At 37.7% G+C, this 22,052-nt stretch overlaps 1 protein-coding gene across 4 annotated transcripts in view; it reads right to left on the bottom strand.

Moving 5' to 3' along the window:
- EPS8 (epidermal growth factor receptor pathway substrate 8) overlaps positions 1 to 16,800 on the bottom strand; it is a 177,928-nt gene extending 161,128 nt beyond the window's left edge. For 2 of the 4 annotated variants that reach the window (XM_057702842.1, XM_057702841.1), the window contains exon 1: positions 16,527 to 16,799. The gene's annotated coding sequence lies outside the window, so the exon portion shown is untranslated. Of the gene's footprint in view, positions 1 to 16,526 lie in introns of all 4 variants that reach the window. The other 2 variants (XM_057702845.1, XM_057702843.1) reach the window with 2 other exon arrangements.
- Positions 16,801 to 22,052: the final 5,252 nt, after the last annotated feature.

Here is a 22,052-nt window from a genome sequence, read left to right as displayed (position 1 = left end):
CTCAGGCAGAAGAAACGGTGTGTGCAAAGTCACGGAAGAGTGAAACTGAGGGTATTCCGGGAACTGTGATTGCTCCTGCATTTGTGGGGCACAGCAGTCAAAGACGGAGGCCTGGAAGGACAGCAGGAGCTGTGTCACAGAGCCTTCATCATGTGCCACACGAGGGGGAACTGGACTCTGTAATGAACATATGGGGAAACAATGAGGAATTTTAAGCAACACTGAAATAGGATTAGCAGTCAGGGTAGGGAAGAAGGGAGCACCCTCTCACCCATTTTGCAATAAGAATCAACAGGATTTGGTGACTGATCACTTAAAGGTTGGACAGAGTAGTGGTTAAGGCAGAGTAAAGAATCCAGAAGGATTCACGGACCCCTGATGTTACCATCTGGGTAACAGAGAAACAGGAAAAGAAGCAAGGGAGCTATGTGAGGGAAAAGGCAACAATGTACGCACAGCTATGTGAAGGCCAAGGGGCCTGAAACATTCAGGTACAGCCAGAACTAAAGGGCTAGAGCTCAGGAGAACAGCAATCACAGGAGATAAACAATTGACAGTCAATGTTCTAACTGAAACAATGTGAGTGTCTGAAGTCACCTTGGAAGATAATGAAATATGAAATTAGATGAAGGCTGAGAAAAGAATCCCAGAAAATTCAAAAACTTCCCAACGTGTGAGTATTCAGATTATGAACAAAACCATGAACTGAGAACCACTGCCACCCACCCCACCCCCACCCCACCCCCCAAAAAAGTGCCGGATCTCTCTGCTACCAACAGATGATGCTAGAACTTACTTGAGACGATTACCAGTTTGGAACAACTTCTAGATAGCTATGAAACTCCAAGGAGCAGAGCTTGTGAATTAAAATCTAAGTGCAGATAGATAACAAAGGAAACCAGGAAAGAACAGCACCACGGGAGCCAAAGGAAGAGAACATTCTTTAGGGGAAAAATAAAAGAAAGAAAGAAAAAAAAAAGTGATCATTGCAAACATATATTCATTCAGCAAAGAGACAATCTACAGAGTACTAGAAACTCTAGGTGATAAAAATTCAATAGTGAACAAAACACAATCCATGTCCTCTAACAGCTACAGCAAAACCAAGTATGATAAAAACCAAATGTTTTCCTTTTCGTTTGGCCTCTAGAAGATTACAAATAACCTAGAGACATGAGCTTAGGCACCAGCCTAAAGTAGGAAAAGTAAGGAAGAGGAAATGACAGGTATAAGCTTCTTGTCAAGAATCTTACCTAGGAACAAGACAGAAAGGCAGCAGCAAGAGGCCATTAAGAGAATAGTTTCTAGCTATGCGTAATAGCACACCAAGAGACACATGAACTCCAAGAGCTTACTATATAAACACTCTGATTCAGACACACACAGGAGAGAAGAATAACAGTTTAAACTGATTCCATAATACATTTTATAAGATAGAGAGGGCTAAATTATTAAAATTACATTCCAATGTTATTAATTTTGAGTATGAATGATTCTCTAACTACAATTTAGTCTAAATCAACTTGAAAATTAGAAGACAGTCATGAGGTTAAAGAAATTCAATCATCCTCAGAGGAAGAAGTAAATGAATGAGGTACCTCAATGCAGTTTGGGATTAAAGACAGGCATGGGACCAATTACCTGTTAAAGGGAGATGCACGAAATATTTTAGAACTGGGTTTATTAGCCCCTCCAAGAAATGCTAGAGAGGGGTCAGAAAATGTTAGGAGTGGGAAGAGAGACATGATATGGTAGAAGCAAGTAAGCATTTAGGTGCAAGTACCTGTTAGAAAAAAACAGAGTGATATTAAATAAGTCTAGCTGACGTAAGTCTGCATCAGTTTTATCATTCCAGAAAATAATCTCCATACAAGATATTTCAACTGTGAGAAAAAGAAGTTCCTATCCATATCTAGGGAGCATATATAGAGGCAAGAGGGCCAGGGTATAAGCAGTCAGTGTATAAGCAAACAAAACTGACTCATACTGGTATCTAAAATTCTCATTTTCGCAGTATCAACTTATAAAATGTATAACAAAGGCTGGAAATCTTATGTGACTTTAATATCACATAATCAACTTCATGTATTCATAAATATTTGTCTAATAAGAGAAAAACAGTCTCATTTTATTTGGATAGCTGAGGAATTGCTACCAGAAATGCACAAACTAATTTACTACAAAAGAAAAGCATGGAAATGATTCCACCACCTCTAACCAATACATTCACATTTTACCTTTTCCTTTATGAAAACAAATTAAAAAATAACTAACTTCTAGTATGTCATCAATTAAAAAAAAATAAGCTCCTGTGGTAATGATCTGTTTGGTAGTGATTTGTTAACATATAAGGAGGAATGGCCAGAATGAGGAAATAATGATTTAAGTTTCCTTTTAGGACAAAAGTGCTTCTATATTACAGATTTGGCAAAACTGCAGAGATGGATTTATATATTCACTCCTCCTTCCTTCTTTCCCCAACCACCCAACTTGTATACAAGCCAAGAGTTCTTTAAGCTAACAGCACACAGCTATAACTCTCCAGTTCGGTAGACAAGACTTGGAAAATCAGGTCACAAGGTTGCCACAGGGACTGTATCTGTCTGGCAAGTTTGTATGACGTCCTACTGCTCCCTGTGATCTTGTCATATACCACCCGGTAAGCAAGATAAGGGAAAGGTTAGCAGGGCTTTCTCTAATAGCTACAAAAACATTTGATCCAAATCACTAAGAATGCGGGAAAACTCAGGCACTCTTATCCTTCTACAGTCAACACAGTAATCGATGGTCTGATAAATATTTATTCAGAACCTTCTTTGTGCACAGAAATTATTTTTTTAAAGGTCCAGTGTCAATCATGGCTCAACCCATACATGCTGACTTACAATTTAAAAACAATTCTTGACCCCGTTCCAAGGAAGCTCCTTGTAATGCAAATAAAGACGTTTTTTGAAATAGATAGTTATGAATCTTTCATTCATAGTAGCTAACGAGAAACACATGAGCCAAACACATCCTGGGGATCATTTCAGCGTGTGTAATTTGAGAGGTGTATTAGGAAGTGCTGGGATCCACTAGAGGCGGAGGAGTCCCCATCTTTCTTTCTTGCCAGTCAAATGCAAAGGCAGTGTTGCTTCAGATGACAGTCTTAAAGTTACCCACATTCCAAATTCACGATAAGACATATTTCCCCATCTCTAAAGTTCACTTTACAACCAGCTTGAGGTCTTTAGTATGACTTCATTTTATGAATAATGGCTTCTTCATTCCTAAATGTTTCCAAGAAAAAAAATACTGAGTAGTGTCTATAAAATTAATACAAACCATACTTGTCTATTCTGATCTTAAGCTGACCTTAACAGTTGAAAAATCTTTAAAAGGGAGTACTGGTATACCCTCATTTTTCCCAAAGCTGTTCACAATAACAAATGTTCTTTTGTGGGATGATTGTAAAATCATACGTAATTTGGAAATGAAGTTATTTTATAAATCCACAATATCAGGATGTGTTGAAAAATATAATACAAAATGTGAATATCTTCACTCTCTTAGAAATGACAAAGAGGGAAGGAAAAAGAAAGAGAAGAAGGAAGGGAGGGAGGAAGAAGCCAGAAAGGTTATTCTTTATTTTCCACATTTTTGACCATTTACCTAGAATCTGATGCTTCTTTTAAGTTTTTTATGCTTCTTCTAATCTAGGTTTCTCACACTGTGTACTCGCTAAGGACAGCAAGCTTGCCTGTCTTGTTAATTACAGTAATTATTATTATTTAGTAATACGGGCATTTATTTAATACTTCTTTATTGGCAGATAAGTTTCACTAAATGAAACAAAATTATTTTCTATTAAATAAAGCTGAATATGTCCAGAACTATTAGATCAAGAAACTAGATTGGGTTAAATTAAGCCAGTGTGCCTGCTAATGGTTTAGCCAAATCTTTAATCTCACTTAACTATCTCATATATGCATATCACAAAAAGATCACTGGCAAAAACTGAAATGAATCAAACAACATCACCACAACAACCAACAAAACTCATCCTCACATACAAAAAGACCTTTCAGCACGTACTTTATTGTATGCAATATGCATTTGTGTACACACCCATCTTCTATAACTTTCCTTTTAAAGGAAATTTTTTATCCCAGTAAAGCCAGAAAGAAGGCTTTCCCAGTGATTGCTATGGCTGACAGCAGTAACAAAAACTTAGTAAGAGTAAGGGGGAAATAGGAAGCTCAGGTGATCACAGCTAGAAGCTTTCAAAGTTCTTTCAAAAAAAAACAAAAAACAAAAACAAAACTGAATTAGTGTCTTTTGCCTTTAAAATTAAGCCAAGTTCTCAAATCAGCTCCTTGCAAAAATCTACACACTTCTGTCCTCCTTCAGAAGAGAGAAAAACCTAGCAGGTTTAGATCACCTACCTCATCTTAAAAGCTTTGCCCCAAATTTATATCCACTCTCTCAGGATCACAGAACTAAATCCACCTCTATGGATAGCAAACATTTGTTACACCTAATATCCAAAATCCAATGAATGTCCACATTAGCCCAATAAAATCAGTGTTAGCCAGAAAGATCTGGCTGTTAAATCGTGCAAGAACAGGAACAGTCCAGAACCCAACCTTATTTTATTTTATGTTTATTTATTGAATAAATATTTAATATATACTTTGAACAAACAGTACATTGTTCTTTACAGTATATATAATCAAAGTTCCCCATATGTAGTTCATAAACAGCACAGTGGTGGTAAAAGCAGCCCACAGGTTCTTGAGAAATTTTAATGTTTCTACTTTTGCTACTGCCAAATTATTTCTACTATCTATCAGATTCTACCACCACTAGTTTTTCCAATCATTTTTACCACTTAATCCTTTACTTTGGAATCTTTTAAGTTAATCATATAAATGCCTTTGAAAACCATAAACATAACACAAAATATAATTGGTAGCCATTGGGCTAAATTATCTATTCTCAGGCCTTCTACTCTGTAAGTACAGTGACAGCTCACAAAATCATACTTCAAATATGCCAGCTGCCTGGCAGAGAGAGAAAATGGAAATAACTCTAGGTAACAGTGATAGGTAAGGTGTGGGAGGGGAGGCTTTTGGAGGCAAGATAAGGAAACTCTTTTTTTTTTTTTCTGGCCATGTGGGATCTTAGTTCCCTGACCAGGGATCCAACCCATGCCCCCTGGGGTGGAAGCGCAGAGTCTTAACCACTGGGCCACCAGGGAAGTCCCAAGATGAGGAAACTTTTATTCCTATTTGAAGACCCTTTAGAAGACCATGGACTATTCAATACAAAAATTTTTTTATATTATACAAATTTACTTGACAAATATTTGAACTCAAATTCTAAAATTCCCTACAGTGTTAAGGGGCTCCTACAAAACAAAAAGTTAAAAAAAAAAAAGTCACTAGCATATATTCTAATACACACACAAAAACATGGTGGATCTTTCCTAATTTGTACAAAAACTGAATGGTGTTAAGATGCATTCCAGCTGAAGTCAGTCACTGTGAATGTATTTAGTCTGGACAAGATCTCATTATCTTCATAATGAGACTTTACTACTTCCAAAATAATTTACTTACTACCCAAATAAGATGAAGGTGATGAGGGCTTCAATCACTCCTTTGTTTCAAACTCTCCAGCAGCCTAAACGTAACCTTCACTGTCATAACCACCATGAATGTCTCCTTTATTCAGATTTCACTCTCCACGGCTGAGATCTCACCAGGCAGTGAGAAAGAGTTTGAACAGTAACTGGAAAGATAGGAAAGTTATGAAAGATACATTTTTCAGCTAACGTCATTTGGGTGCTGAAAAAAGCTGTCGGACAGTGGGGCTGGAGGATGGGGTAACACAGGCAGGAGGGAAGCAGGATGGAGAAGGGGTGTCAGGGGAAAAGCCACATGGTCATTTATCTGCTTCGAGATTTTTATGAGACTATTTCCTTCATGAGACCACAGAAAGTCCTAAGATTAAGTTGAAAAATGTGAAATACGGTCAAGTGCATAGATGTTTTGATAAATGGTGCTGAAACTATTGTTTCAGTCATTTGGATAAGAAATATACGAAAAAGTAAAACAACAGAAAAAGAAGAGATGGTACTTTAAACCCTTAATTTGTCCTATAATTCTACAAAGATAGCAAATACACTAAAATACAAAAAAAAAAAAAAGTAGAGAACTAATTATTCCTAAATGTAAATGAAGTTATAAATGTATCATATTACTCTTTACACGTTATTGTTCGGAGTTGGCTCTAATGGATCATTCACTTAAAAACAGAAGAGATAAGATTGTAAGCCAATCTGTGAATTCATGCACATTGAAATCTTTAGAGCGCTATTTTCCTCAATAATTAAAAACACCTTCTTTAATATACATCCTTCAGGCATACATATTCATTCCACACCTTTACAGGCATGAGTTTCATGTGAATAAAGCTACAAGATTTGGCCCCATGACTAGATTTTTATCACAGAAAGAATTCCATTGCTTTTAAATTATTCAGAGTTGAGCAAGGCCCCACAAAAGAGCTAAATGAAAGAACTACCAACAAAATTAATGTTCTCTCTTGAGTAAAAAGATTCTGAGATGTAAAAAATATATAATTTAGCTTGTAGTACAGAAACTAAATCAGACTTTACCTCAGAAGTTCTGATAATGGAAACACACTAAAATAATAAAGACAAATTTACCTAAAGATAGGGTTTCTAAATCAATATTTCTGAATTAAAGAGCAATATTTCTAAATCCCAATATACAGTTGTTCATAAAACAGTTAAAGTTTTTAAAAGAGAAATTGGAGATTACATACACACACACACACACAAACAAGATTAGCATGCTTATTTGGGGAAAAAAATCTATATAGCTATAATAATGTTCTATTTTCTTCCACATATGAAAGTTCAATGTATCTTCTCTTTCACTAAAGTACATCTTTCTTCAAATTTAAAAGTCAACATACTTAAAACCATCTTATTATATGTTCATGTCTAAGATTACCATTAACTTCAAATGTCAAAATTATTGTAGAAAATTAAATTGTGTTCAATGTCTTCTCAAAAGTGACAAATTTCATCCATATTTTTCTTTATGGATTTGTTTTACTGCTTATATTTTTTTAAACATTTATTTTCTAATCAAAAATATTAGAAACAATTACAATGTTACAAGACATAAATATTAGAATCTGCAGGAAAAATTCGAGTGTTTAATGATCACAAACGTTATATTTCAGATACTGGAAATAATCTATTATTGCATTAAACCAATAAATACATCAATAATATGCACGTATTTCTAGGATAAAGGATAATATTTTAATGGTGATCGAGCAAGTAATTCTCTAATGGTGCTAATAAAGGATTTTCTAAATAAAATGAAATTCACATCAACAGTCTTCAATAAAGGACTTTGAAAATATCTTTTTCCCTCTACTTAAATATAAACTTCTCTTCCTTCTATTGATCTTCATTTTTTCCCTTTTTTCCTCCTAATATTAAATACACAATTTTTCAACTACAGAACTCTGACCTCTTATCAAGTAAATAATTCATTCACTTAACAAATTATTTTAGCATGTTCCTAAGTATTATGTTTCAGGTTCTGTTAAGAAACTGTTCAAACAGGACTAGATCCCACCTTGGTGGGATATTAGATTCTTATGTTGCTATGCTACTAAATATAAGAATGGCTTAATAAACCATAATGGAAAAGTATATATACCTACATACATATATATATACACACACACACACACACATATATTTGTATATATAACTGAATCATTTTGCTGTACACCAGCAACTAACACAACACTGTAAATCAACTATACTTCAATTTTTTAAAAAATGGTTTGAGACAGGACTTCTGATTTCACCCAAATACACAAGTGCTCTTTCTTAATAAAATCACTTGAGTGTCACAGGACTGAAAAAGAACAGAAGAATTTATCTGCTACATAAAAGACTACATTCAGAAAGTCACATGATTACCAGAAGCGATCCATGCAATTCTTAAAACAGGTCTGGTACCTTTATTCCCTCCTACTCCAATGTAATGACTACTCTATTGTATTGTTACTTATAAAAATGAAAAATAACTGGTTATTCAGTTCTTTCTAATAATCCTGGAGGCTCCGTCTGTGAGAACATGCAGAATTCCCCACCACTCCCATCATGCCCACCCACTCTGCTCATGTCACATGTATTCATCGTTCTGCCTGGAATGCCCTGGAGTCCGCCTCATACTCTGATTCTTGACCTCAAAAATGTATCCTATAACAGTCAGGTGTCACATCCCCAGTAAAGACTTTTCTCACTCCCTCAACCACAGTGAGCCTCTCCCTTCTCCTATGTACTGAGATATAGATATAAATGTGCACAGTTTTTTCTCTTTTTCACTTAACCTACTCCCAACAACTGTGTCTAGTAGGTGCTACTATTGTTTCCACTTCTTAGATAAGAAAACTAAGCCAGATAAGGTCTCTCTGATTTCAAAGTCCATTGCTTGCTTGTTTGTTTAATACATTCTCCATTTAGCTCCACACTCTACTGAAATGGTTGTCTGGCTGCCCCCGTTCTCTCGGTTCCCTGATGACAGAAGGGAGAGATCCTGTCTTATTCGTCTCTGTGTTTCCACTGTCCGGCACAGAACAGATACTCAACAAACTCTCAATAAATGATGAATGAATGAAAATGAAATGTAATTACATTCAACATCCTCCATGAAGAAAAATTCATCCTCTTCTAAACATTCTAAACATACGAGGGTGAGTCAAAAATTATCCTCACTCCGGTTATGTTAAAACTTCTGTTGGTGGGCTTCCTAGGTGGCGCAGTGGTTGAGAATCCACCTGCCAGTGCAGGGGACACGGGTTCAATCCTTGCTCCAGGAAGATCCCACATGCTGCAGAGCAACTAAGCCCGTGCACTACAACTATTGAGCCTGTGCTTTAGAGCCCGTGAGCCACAACTGTTGAGCCCATGTGCTGCAACTACTGAAGCCCATGCGCCTAGAGCCTGTGCTCTACAACAAGAGAAGCCACAGCAATGAGGAGCCCACACTCCACAACGAAGAGTAGCCCCCACTCACGGCAACTAAAAAGAAAGCCCGCGCACAGCAAAAAAGACCCAACACAGCCAATAAAATAAATAAATAAATAAATTCATTAAAAAAAAATTTTGTTGGGCACACTGTCTTATCAGCGCTTTCCATTCAAGGCTCCTGTCTCCCCAGTCACCGCTGTGCAGGTGTGAACATGCTATATCAGTTTATTTGTAACTGCAGTGCGAGCAAAAGCGGATGCCCTACTTGTCATTTGCACGAAAGAAGAGCAGCGTGCAGTGATTCGTTTTTTGGGATCTCAGGGTGTACCTGGTACCATTATTTACTGAAGACTTTGTGCGTAGTACGGAGAAAGTGTTTTGTCGCAAAGGAGTGTGTATGAATGGATAGAGAAGTTCAAGGAAGGTTGCACAAGTGTTAGCCATTAAGAAGGAGCCGGATTCACTTCTGATGAAGTGAAGACAGCAGTGCATTCGTGGCTCAGGAATACAAAAGCTTGTTGACAGATGGATGAAGTGTATTGAAAAGCAAGGAGATTATGTCAAAAAATGATGTATTTGTCTTTTCTAAAAGTTAATTAAAATAAATTCAACAGCCAGAGAGCGGATAATTTTTGACTCACCCTCGTACTTCTGTAAAGTCTGATAGTGCTGATTTCTTCCAACAAATGTTTTGTGAGTGTGTAGCACATGTGATGTGCTGTGCTTAAAGATCATTGAGACTCAGTCCCCTGCCCTCAAGAAACTTATAATTCAGAAAGGCAAAGGGATGAACAATTAGCTAATGTTACCATTGCTTGCTGTATTTTTTTCTAATCCCCCACAACTTCCTCTCTTTAAAGGAACCCCATTCTTTATAAACATGCGCTAATACCTCATACCTCTGGGTCAGTGGGATGTAGATCAGTCAACAGAAGAAAAAAAAAAGTTAAAAGAATCTCCATGGATCTCAAAAATACAATCTTTCGAGCCATTCCCAATTAGATCAGTAGTCATTTAAGTAGTATACAGTGTTAAAGAAATGAATAAAATCAAAGACATTAATACTATCCCAGCACTTTTTCATTTACTAGAGATAGCATAGCAAAGCAAAATAAACATGGGTTTTGGAGTCAGAAAGATCAGGATTTCCATCCGGACTCTGTCCCTCTCTCCCCATGTGGACCACAGACAAGTCACTTTATCTTTCTAAGCCTATTTCTTACATGTAATATGGAAATATGGAGACCTACCTTAAAGAGCTCTTTTAAGACTTAAAAGAGAGAATTATGTAATGCCTGCCACACCAAAGATGCTAGTTTTATGATGTCTAATCTCTCTAGATGCTTCCTAAAGGGTACTGGTTCTAACTGTAATATAACAATACTTCTGGCCCCAATGTCTACAACACAAAGTGTTGCCCACAGAAAAGGTATTTGAAAAAAAGCCTCTTGAAAAAAGGCAAGAGGAGTACCATAGGTAAGATTCAAAACCAGTTAAGTCTCAAGTTTCTGGATGGTGTGTATATCACCTGCCTATTCTCAGCATACACCCTGCAAATCCCTTATTGCAGATCTTTTTTTGTGTGTGAAAAATAGAGCTTTATTAATTGTCTATGATTAGATCTAAAATAACTGACATATGTTACTCTGCATTAACAATTCTGTTTTCCACAAAGAATCTCTGAGTTAGTGAGGAAGGAGAAAATGGATTATATACAATGTCCAGGGATCAATCTCAGCATATAGCCTATGCACTATTACACTTTGGCTTCCAAGTCATTTCTCAACTGTTTCTTTTAAGCAATTTTGTAAAACATAAAAAAATCAAATAAAAACACTTTCTTTCCCATCCTAAACCTAATTTACAATCTACTTGATTTAAAAATCACATTTACTTGCTACTGGTACAACTCAAAGTCCATGGTCAAAAAAATGAATCTAGACACAGACCTTTCCACAAAAAGTGAAAAGCCTTTTTGTACACTTTTCACAAAAATTAACTCAAAATGGGTCATAGATATATATGTAAAATGTAAAACTATAAAACTTCTAGGAGCAGGAAAACAGGATAAAATCTAGGTGGTCCTGAGTTTGGCAATGAGTTTTTAAATACAACAATAAAAGCTTATACATGAAATTGATAAGTTGGCCTTCATTAAAAGTAAAAACATTTGCTCTGTAAAGACACTGTAAAGAGAACAAAAAGACAAGCCACACTGGAAAAATTTATTTGCAAAACAAATATCTGATAAAGTCCTTGTACCAAAAATATATAAAGAATTCTTAAAACTCAAAAACAGGAAAACAGACAACCCTACTAAAAAATGGGCAAAAGTTCAGAACAGACATCTTACCAAAGAACTATACACGTGGAAAATAGCACATGAAAAGATGCTTTTGACATATATACTCTACCAAATGTAAAGTAGATGGCTAGTGGGAAGCAACTGCATAACACAGGGAGATCAACTCGATGATTGGTGATGACCTAAAGGGGTGGGATAGGGAGGGTGGGAGGGAGGCTCAAAAGGGAGGGGATATGGGGATATATGTAAAAATACAGCTGATTCACTTTTTTGTACAGCAGAAGCTAGCACAGCAGTGTAAAGCAATTATACTCCAATAAAGATCTGGGGGAAAAAAAGAAAAGATGCCTAACATTAAATGTCATTATGGAAGGGACAAATCAAAGCAATGAGACATTACTATAGACTTATTACAATAGATAAAGTCCAAAAACCTGACAATATCAAATGTCGACAAGGATGGGGAGCAGCAGGAGCTTGCATTCACCACTGGTGGGAATGCAAAATGGTACAGCCACTCTGGAAAACAGATTGCCAATATGTTACAAAGTTAACCAGAATCTTACCATGGGATCCAGCAATCATGTTCCTAGGTATTTACCCAACTGATTTGGAAACTTATGTCCACATAAAAATTTACCCGTGAATACGCATAGCAGCTTTACTCACAGTTGCCAAAACCAGAAGCAAGTAAGATATCCTTCAATAGATGAATAGATACACAACCTGTAATACAGCCTTACAATCCAATATTATTACATGATAAAAAGAAAATGTGCTATCAAACCACAAGAAGACATGAATGAAACTTCAATGCACACTGCTAAGTGAAAGAAGCCAATCAGAGAAAGCTACATAATGCTAATTATATGATGTTCAGAAAATGCAAAACTATAGAGACATTAAAAAAAAATCAGTGGTTGATGGGGGGAGGAGGTTAAGGGAGTGATATGTGAAATACAGAAGATTTTTAAGTGTTGAAATTATTCTATATGATACTTTAACACTGTAATGATAGATACAAGAAATTGTGCATTTGTCAAAACCAACAGAACTTCACAGGACAAAAGAGTAAAACAATATATACAAATTTTTTAAAAAACATGTAGAGGTCTGGGGATCACAAAATGGAATGCAGATTGTGACAAAAGAATCTACCTGTATCATAAATGTGTGCAAAAGCCTCACTAAAGGGATAGGAGGAAAAGGAGTGGAATCTGTAAGACTAATTAGAATCTATAAAATGAACTGCACATAAGCAATGTACTCTAGTTGATAAAGCTGTTTCCCCCTCTTTGTAAAGGGAGTACAAGTTAACAATTTTGATACTGCTATATACATATAAGTAAATGGATGGCCGATGGTGGAAGCCAGGTTTCTTCTCCTTATTAGAATGAGTTTACAGATAAGCAAGGGGAGAAATCCAGAATGATATAGGTGGTAATGGAAGAGACAACCATATGAACTCATATTTAGCTTAAAATAGATACACATGGTTACAAAGAGAAACATATACAGGTAACAGTACACACAGGGGTTTGTATACACATCTGTATTCCCTGCTGTCTGATGGGAGGGCCTACAAGTAATGACATCTCAGTAGCAATGAGACTACCTAGAACCCAGATCTTGGCTTCTAACACCATTTCCCAGGAAGATGAACCAGATTCTTTCTGGCTGACTCTAGGGCTGGGGCAGGAAATGGAAATATACAAGATAATCCTGGAGTATCTTTTAATGCAAGAAAGTAAGGAAGTGATCTTTTAAAAAACTTACATTAATGGAGATATGTCAAAGGAGGACAGGAACAAACTGAAAGAGCTCCCAATGGCCAAAGCTGAAACAATTTGAGGAACAAAATAAAGTAGCACTGGATTATAACCCAAAGTATAAATATATATCCAAGAGTTCAGACTGATAGAGTAAACTAATAAATGCAGAAAAGAGACAAATCTACTATGTAAAAGAATTCCCAAAAACTTATATAAATACTCCACCCTCAAGAAGTATAACTCTCCCTTAAGAAACAGCATTAAAAGAAACTTTTCAGTGCAGAAACCTAATACTACCTCAGCCAGGTGATCAAGATCAATATCAAGAGTGATAAATCATGTTGGATAGTATGGACTTTTTATAGTATATGATAAAAGTAGCACTTTACCTCTGTGATCTTCCCCTCAAAAACCCAAAACCTCAGTCTGATCAGGAGAACAATATTAAAGTAATTCCTATAGAGGGCATTCTACAAAACACCTGACCAGTGCTCCTCAAAACTGTGAAAGGCACCCGAAACAAGGAAAGTCTAACAAACTGCCACAGCAAAGAGAAGCCCAGGGAGACACGACAACTAAGTGTAACGTGGCATCCTAGGAGGCAGGTCCTGGGACAGAAAAAGGACATTAGATAATAACTAAGGAAATCTAAATAAAGTGTAAACTTTAGTTAACAATAATGTACCAATTCTGGGTCATTAATTGTGACAAATACTAGTGTAGGATGGTAACAAGAAGGGAAACTGAATATGGGGGTATATGAGAAGTCACTTTACTATCTTTATACTTTTTCTGTAAATCTGATCTAAAAAATAAAATGTTTTTTAAAATCCCTTTTAAGAATGTATCTAGAAAACACTGAAAAGGCTGTAGTGAGGCATAGAAGAACTTCACACCTTCCATGAATATATTAAACCTCAAATGTTTACAACTATTCTGTTACAGAATTTTTCTTAGGAAAATATTTCCAATCATGAACAGCTGCAAACAATTTCATGCAGTAATTCCCAGCAGGAATGAACTATAAATGAAGTACTTTGAAATTTCACTTTTTCCTCTTACATACCACTGCAGATGTCCTAAAGTTTGTAATCTATCATTAACTTGTTGTTTTATGATTACCCAAATAACTACCAAATATGTTTAATACAACTCAAAAAAGCTAACTTAAATTTTATATATAAGTCAAATCTGTGCTAAAATATTAATCCAACAAAACTTCAAGCATCCAAAGAGAGACACTGAGAAAGACCATCATCTTTTATTCTGGATACTATATTTTCTTACACAGAGAATGGTTCAAGTGAGCTGCTGCAGAATTAAAGTAGGTAAATGAAGAAAACAGAAGCATCTGGAGAAGCATAAAAAGCAGTGGCTGAAAGTGTATGTAACATAATGTAAGCAAAGGTAAAGATTAGGAATTGAAATGAATCAAATAAAACCACTGAAAGCAAAGAGTAGGAAGCCTATGCCACAGCATAAAAAAAAAAGACTGATATCCAAAAAGCATCAGCATAGATTAAGAAAAAAAATATTGAAAGCAGGAAAAGCTGGAGATAAAAACAAAATGAAATCTTTACATTTGAGGAAAAACAAGCAAAGCAGTCAAAATTCGACATTAGATTCCCAATAGGGAACAAATAAGAATAAAACATTTGAAGAAACTTCACCCTAAATACAACTTAAAGTATTCCCCTAGTATCAGTAAAAAGGTTGAAAATTACTATATAATGATATTCAATGACACTGGAAAGTGGGAGAAAATAAAGTTTATGAAGAGAATGTCAAATATTAGGAATAGTGGTCAATCTCACAACAGTGGAATTAAAAGCAAGTTATCTTTCCTTCTTTTCTGCTGTGAAGAGAATGACTTGTGAAATTTTTAAAAGTATTAATCTCTGAATTCTGCACTAAAGGCATTCTATAAAATGTTATGACATTTGTGATACATTCTACCTTACCCTTTACATGGCAAGTCTACAAAGTGGGTTATTTTTCAAATTGGTTAAGTAAAAATGTGAACCTATGACCAAAAATTTTCCACACCAGCAACTTAAGAACTATAGTAATATGTTCAGAAAACTTCAATTCCAAATAGAAAATCTATACTAGGTGAGAAAGGATGGCACTGACTTTAATTGTCAATGACCACATGATCTAAATTACTAGTGCACACTTTCCAAAACCCAAGTCGCTGTAGAATAGTATCCTTTCAGTGGAAATAAATTAGAAACAATACAGTTACAGCAATATAACACAGTTACTTTGTTATATGTATATAAAGAAGCCTTCTGGGAATCCTAATTCTTCTCCACCCACCCCCGCCAAAAAAAATAAAGCCAAAATCAAACTAGTCACATGCCTCTGAAACCAAGTTTTACCCGAACTCTTAAGACATTAGCTATTCCTTTTATTATCTGAGGCGAGGACTAAAACCTTAAAAAGAAAAGCAAGAATACATTTCATTGAAATATGTTTTGTAAAGGTGGATTCCAGTTCTCAATGCTCTCCCGCTCCTGATGTCTACGGATTTCAAATCCTAATATCTAATACAGCATCCTACCCTCAAACAGAGTCCAGCGATGCAACGGGCACTAACAGGGAAAGAAGGATCTGAGAAACAATGCAAAGGGAGGGAAAATCCGTGCCAAGATTCTGCATACAGGTAGTCCTTGAAAGGAAAGCAGAAAGTGAGTGCACAGGAGGAGCGGGCAGGATCTTGAAAATCCACTCCAAAGGCATCCACTGACAAAGACACCTGAAGGGCCGTCTCCCCAAAAAGTAAAATGGTGAGTGAGCGGAGTGGAGCCAGGAAATTAAGAGGAAAGTCACCAGGAATTAAGAGTGGCAACTATGCACAAACAACAAGCTCCCTCGAAATGTGAGGGGGGTGTGCGATGGTGGGACCTGGTTGCACAGTGTGCATTGGAAAAGACCCCCCTCCCCTCCATTCGGGGGTGGGGAGGGTAGCTCTCGAAACCCCACGTCTAAGACAAACCAGGAGAAGAATACTCGTTCTGGAGTCGCCCCACGGACCAGAGAAGCGCAGGTGTATCTGCAGAAGCTCAGGTTACCGGGAACTATGACAAGGACGGTGTGCCTCTTCTCTGCCCACCCCGCCGGAGCCCCGGGCGCGGCGGGCGCGGGCGGCCGCGGGTCGGCACCGGCTCCGGGCGCCCCGGGACCCGCGCGCGGACGCGCCCCGGCGGCAGCGCCCTCGCACACCTGGCTCCGACACCAGTTGAAAGCAGTCAAAGTGGATGAAGGCGGACGCGGCGCCTGGCACCGCTCCACGCCGGCACACAAAGGAGGATTTGGAAAATCGAGGGGAGAGTCCGAGCCGCCGGAGCCCGGCGGGCGCCTTTCTCCGAGGGGCTCTTACCTCGGATCCGCCCTCGGGGCCGCGGCTTTTCCCCCGGAGGCGCCTCGAGCCCACCCCGGGCGGGAGGCGGCCGCGAGAAAGCCCCCGACCCGGACCGCGCCCTCCCAATCCTCCGCGAGCCGCCCAGCCGCCGTCGGCGCCCGGGCGAAGAGAAGCGGTCTCCGGGGCGAGCTCCGCGCCGGCCTCGCCCGCCGCCGCCGCCGCCGGGGAAGTCTGAGGCTGCCCGCCCGCAAGCCGCTCGCCCGAGCCGGCCGCGCGCCGCGCATGCCCAGTCCCCCTGCGGGGAGCGAGCCCGCGAGCGCGCGCCGCGCGGCCGGGAGCCCGCTCCGCTCTCCGGGTCTTGGCGGCAGCCGAGCCGCAGAGTATCTGGTCGACCCCAGCGCCGGCGGTGAACTGGCCGGCGGGGCCGGGTGGGTGGAAGAGGGGCGGGAGGAGGGAGGGCAGGGCATGGCGCCGAGATATCAAGGCCGCGATCAAAGTCGGACCGATGTTCTGAGCCGCCGACGAGTTTCCAGAAGTGCCCTAGCAGGACCGACTGGCAGCTGGGAGGCGCGGAAAGAGGTGTAGAGCGCGAAGAGAGGTTTCCCCGGGGCAAGTGTGGATGCTCTGGGCGGAGGGGGCGCTCCAGTTACAGCGCCCCGGGTCCTGGTGCGCAATTGGTGGCCACTAACCTGCGGGCAGTAAACCTGCCACACCCAAAGACCCTCCAGCCTTGGTCTTCCACCCGGACCCTCCCACCTATTTTTCCCCTTTTGTCGCTTCCTTTTTTTTTTTTTTTTTTTTAAATCTTATCTCCTTAACTCATGCTGTAAACTGGTGGCACCCAAGGGCCTCCATTCGGTCCTTGGGAGTCTGCAAACTGCCGGTCCTTAGCTGCAAGCAGCAAGCCCAGACCCGCCTCGCATGCCTGCCTTGGATCCTATTTTTGTTGTAGCTCTTGCCAAGAGCTTGATGTGGTTTGAAGTAGTGGACGCTTCTTTCATATAACGCCCCTCACGGTCTAACCAAACCTCACAACCTACTCCTCCCCTCAGTAACCCCCAGAGCCACTAAATAAGAAGTCCTTCCATCTGTGACATTGCATTTGCTTCTTCTTGAAACTCCACGTTTGTCATAGCTGTGACCCGCTCCTTTCTAACTTCTTTAAGGTCACTTGACTCCCAGAAATCAACGAAAGACTTAAAATAGATTGGACCTGCTTGTTTTGTGAAGCAAGGGAGAAGTGCAGTCAAGAGAGAGATTTCAGACCAAGATGGGAAATAAAACCATTATCCTAAAAGTTTGAGGAGACCTTAAGTCCAGTTCCCTATCTTAAGTATTTCCCCTACACTATCAACCACTTAAATTTTTCCATTGTTGGAAACCTCTATTTTTATCAATATTATGTATAATTATAATTTTTCATTGAGCACCTATGCCAGGAACTAAACAATTCTTATATATTATTTCTAATCCTAAAAATAAGATGGGCCTTGTTGTACCTATTTAGCAGGAAGATGAAGCTCAGAAGTTTCATTCCTTTTGCCAAAGCCAGTGCTGATGCTAGAATTAAAATCCAAGGTTGCTTAAATCTGAAGTCTGTGTCATTTGCTTTCTGAACATCAAATCAACTTCCCTTAACTGACACCACTGGTGCTGGTTCTGCCCCTAAGAACAACACAAAATTAATCTCATTTCTTATAGACATTGCAAGCCTTGAAATATTTGAACCAATTATTTAGTAACTACCAGATCTTCTCATATTTTCATTTTCTTCAAAAGCTCTAGATCCTTTCACTGTTCTTCAGATGGAATGGTGAGCTCTCATAACCACACTCCATACCCTGCTTTGAATGTGCTTTGATTTTTCACTTTTCTCCTTAAATTGTGCACTCAGAAGAGAATACAACATCAAATACAGTGGGCTGAGAACCAAGTCACATAGGAATCAGCAGCCCTTTTGATCCAAGCATACTCTGACAATAATGCATCCCAAACCTGCGTTAGGATTTTTAGCAAGCATATTACAGAGAGCCAGATAAAAAAACATCCAAGTCAATTTCATGTAGACTACAATTAAACCATATCTTTCACCTTACATAGTCTACACTTCCGTAATTTTATGTTTAAACCTAATTTTTACATTTAATCCTTATTAAATTTCATCTTGTTTGCTTTAAGACATAATTTCAGATTTGAAAATATTACTCTTGTTAAAAGTGATCACTTTTAATTTATAACATCTATAAATTTAATGAACATGCCTTCCTTGTTTCTACTTGTCTTAAAAAAAAAAAAGTTACATAAAACAGGCTTAGAAAAGAGCCTTGCAGCCCACCACCAAAAATAATCGCTGAGATAACAATCATTTATGAACCAATATTTTTCAAGTTCAAGCACTTTAGTTCATGGAACCATACTATAACCACGAAGGATTTCGTGAAAGGTTTTCTAGATGCTCTGCTGAAATGAAAATTCACTGTTTCTAGCGTTCCTAAACCTACCAGTTCAAATAACTCTTTAAACAAGACCTTTTAAAAAATGAACCCATTCTGGTATCAATGATTTCCATTACCTTTTTTAAGTACTTAGAACCAATGTTAATCTTTTTACACTTTTGCTGAGAATTGATGTCAAACTCCCCTGTTTATAGTGCTGCCTTATACAAATTTTTCCTTCTTGAAAATTTCATTTGCAGTGTTGGTATGGGAGATGAAAGTGATGTAGCACAGAATGAAGGTAAATACGTGGAGTGAATTTCCCAAATATGAAATACACTAGCAAAATTTGAGGAACAGGTAAAGTCTATAGCTGGGTGTAAAGGCTAGATACAGAAAATATGAAGAAATGATGATGGCTGAATGTAACCTGAAGACTGAGAACTACATATAAACTTCCCAAGAGTCAAATGTACTCTTCAAACACCCTCTTTACTCCAATCCCCCAGTATGATGTGCGAGTATCATTTAGGGATGCTGTTTTTAGCTTTGCAGGCAATCTTAAAGCCAAGTAATGCAAAATGTATCTATGGATAAATAAAGTTTACTGTAGTTAAGAACATTACTATTTTTATGATCTAATCTAAATATTTTAAGCATATCTTGATAGGCAAGTAATTTCACTTTGGCTACCACTGTCATTATTATTTAGTCTTGCTGAAGGAACAGACCAAATTGCTTAGATTATTATTTTTGCTTCCACTTTAGGAAGTGCTTGAGCTTGCTTCTTACCTTGTAATTGATATCTACATTTCTTGTTTGTTATGGGTTCTTTACATCTATTTGGATGTAACAAATTCACTTTTGCTTATTCTTTGAATGTCAAAATGCTTTTTCTTATATACCATATAAGTAGATGTGTGAAAATTTTGAAGCATGGAAGGAAGTGAAATATTTTTAAAAAGGAGACTTTCTAAGTGTAACCTTTACTTAACCTACAAGGAACTTTATGTCAAAAACAAATAAATGACCACATCCCTCTATCAGAGATGGGTAGAGCCAGTAGATGGAATATCAGTAAGGACATAGTTGAAATCGACGCCACCATCTATTTACTGGTTATAATTGACATCTATGGACTACTTCATTCAACAACAGCAGAATACACGTTCTTCTCAAGCTCGTGTGGAATATCTACCAGGATAAAAATCACATTTTGGGTCATAAAACACACCTTAACAAATTTAAAAGAATAGGAATTACACATTGTCTGCTCTCAGACAAGAATGGAATTAAGCTAGAAATCAATAACAGAAAGATAACTAGAAAATTCCAAAATACATGGAGATTAAACAACATACTTCTTAATAACACATAATCAAAGAAGAAATATCAAGAGAAATCGAAAAATAGTTTGAACTAAATGAAAATGAAAACTTACCAAAATTTGTGGGATGCAGCAAAAGCAAAGCTTAGAGGGAGATTTATAGCATCTAATATAGAAAATGCATGTATTAGAAAAGAAGAAATATCTAGTAGCAGTTTTCCCACTTAGGAAACTAGAAAAAGGTGAGCAAATTAAATCCAAAGTAAGCAGAAGAAAAGAAATGATAAGAATTAGAGCACTCTACATCGCTAATCATCAGGGAAATGCAAATCAAAACCATAATGAGATAGCACCTCACACCTGTCAGAATGGCCATCAACAAAAAAAACACAAATAACTAACATTGGAGAGCACGTGGAGAAAAGGGAACTCTCATACACCGCTGGTGGGAAGGTAAATTGGTGCAGCCACTGCGGGAAACAGTATGCAGGTTTCTCAAAAACTGAAACTAGAACTACCATACAACCTAGCAATTCTATTCCTGCGTATGTATCCAAAAACAAAACAAAACAAAACAAAACAAAACGAGGCTAGCTCAACATTCAAAAATCAGTTAATGTAATCCATCACGGCAACAGGCTAAAAAAGAAACATCACATGATCATATTCATAGATGCACAAAAAGTATTTAACAAAATCCAGCAACAAAACATGATAAAAACTCTCAACAAACTAGGAATAGAGGGGAAGTTCCTCAACTTGATCAAGACTATGTACCAAAGCCCTACAGCGGACATCACACTTAATGGCGAGAAACCTGAAGCTTTCCCACTAAGATGAATAAGTACAAGGCAAGGTCGTCGCCTCTCACCACTCTTTTGCAACATCATACTGGAAGATCTACCTAGTGTGAGAAAAAAAGAGAAGGAAATTTAAAATATACAGATTGGGGTAGAAGAAATAAAGCTGACTCTGTTCACAGATGACATGACTGTCTGTGTAGCAGACCCAAAAGAAGTACCAAAAAAACAAAAACAAAAACAAAATCCCTCCTGGAACTATTAAACAATTATAGCAAGGCTGCAAGACACATAGTTAATATACAAAAGTCAATTACTTTCTTATAAACCAGCAATGAAAAGTGAAATTTGAAATTAAAAACACGATACCATCTACATTAGCACCAAGAGAAATTGACTACTTAAGTATAAATCTAACAAAATATGTGTAAGATCTATATGAGGAAAACTACAAAACTGATTAACAAAATCAGAGAGGAACTAAATAAGTGGTGAGGTAGTCCATGTTTGTGGGTAGGAAGAGTCAGTATTGTCAAGATGTCAGTTCTCTCCAACTTGATCTCTAGATTCACTTCAATCCAAATAAAAATCCTAGAAAGTAATTTTGTGTATTTTGACAAACTAATTCTGAAGTTTGTGTGGAGGTGCAAAAGACCAAGAATAGCCATCAAAGTTGGAGGACAGATACTACCTGACTTTAAGGCTTACTATAATGCTACTATGATCAAGACAGTGTGGTATTAGTGAAAGAATAGACAAACATTAATGAAACAGAATAGAGAGCCCAGAAATAAATCCATGTAAATTTAGTAAACTGATCTTTGACAAAGGAGCAAGAGCAATACAATAGAGCAAAGAAAGTCTGTTTAATATATGGTGCTAGAACAACTGGACACCCAAATGTGAAAAAAAAAAAATGAATTTAGACACACACTCACACCTTTTATAAAAAAGTAATTCAAAATAGATCACAGACTTAAAT

This window comes from Hippopotamus amphibius, chromosome 12 (genome assembly GCF_030028045.1).
Source record: "Hippopotamus amphibius kiboko isolate mHipAmp2 chromosome 12, mHipAmp2.hap2, whole genome shotgun sequence".
Lineage (NCBI taxonomy): Eukaryota > Metazoa > Chordata > Mammalia > Artiodactyla > Hippopotamidae > Hippopotamus > Hippopotamus amphibius.
Note: the sequence above shows the minus strand (reverse complement) of the source record. Positions and strands in the feature narration are given on the sequence as shown.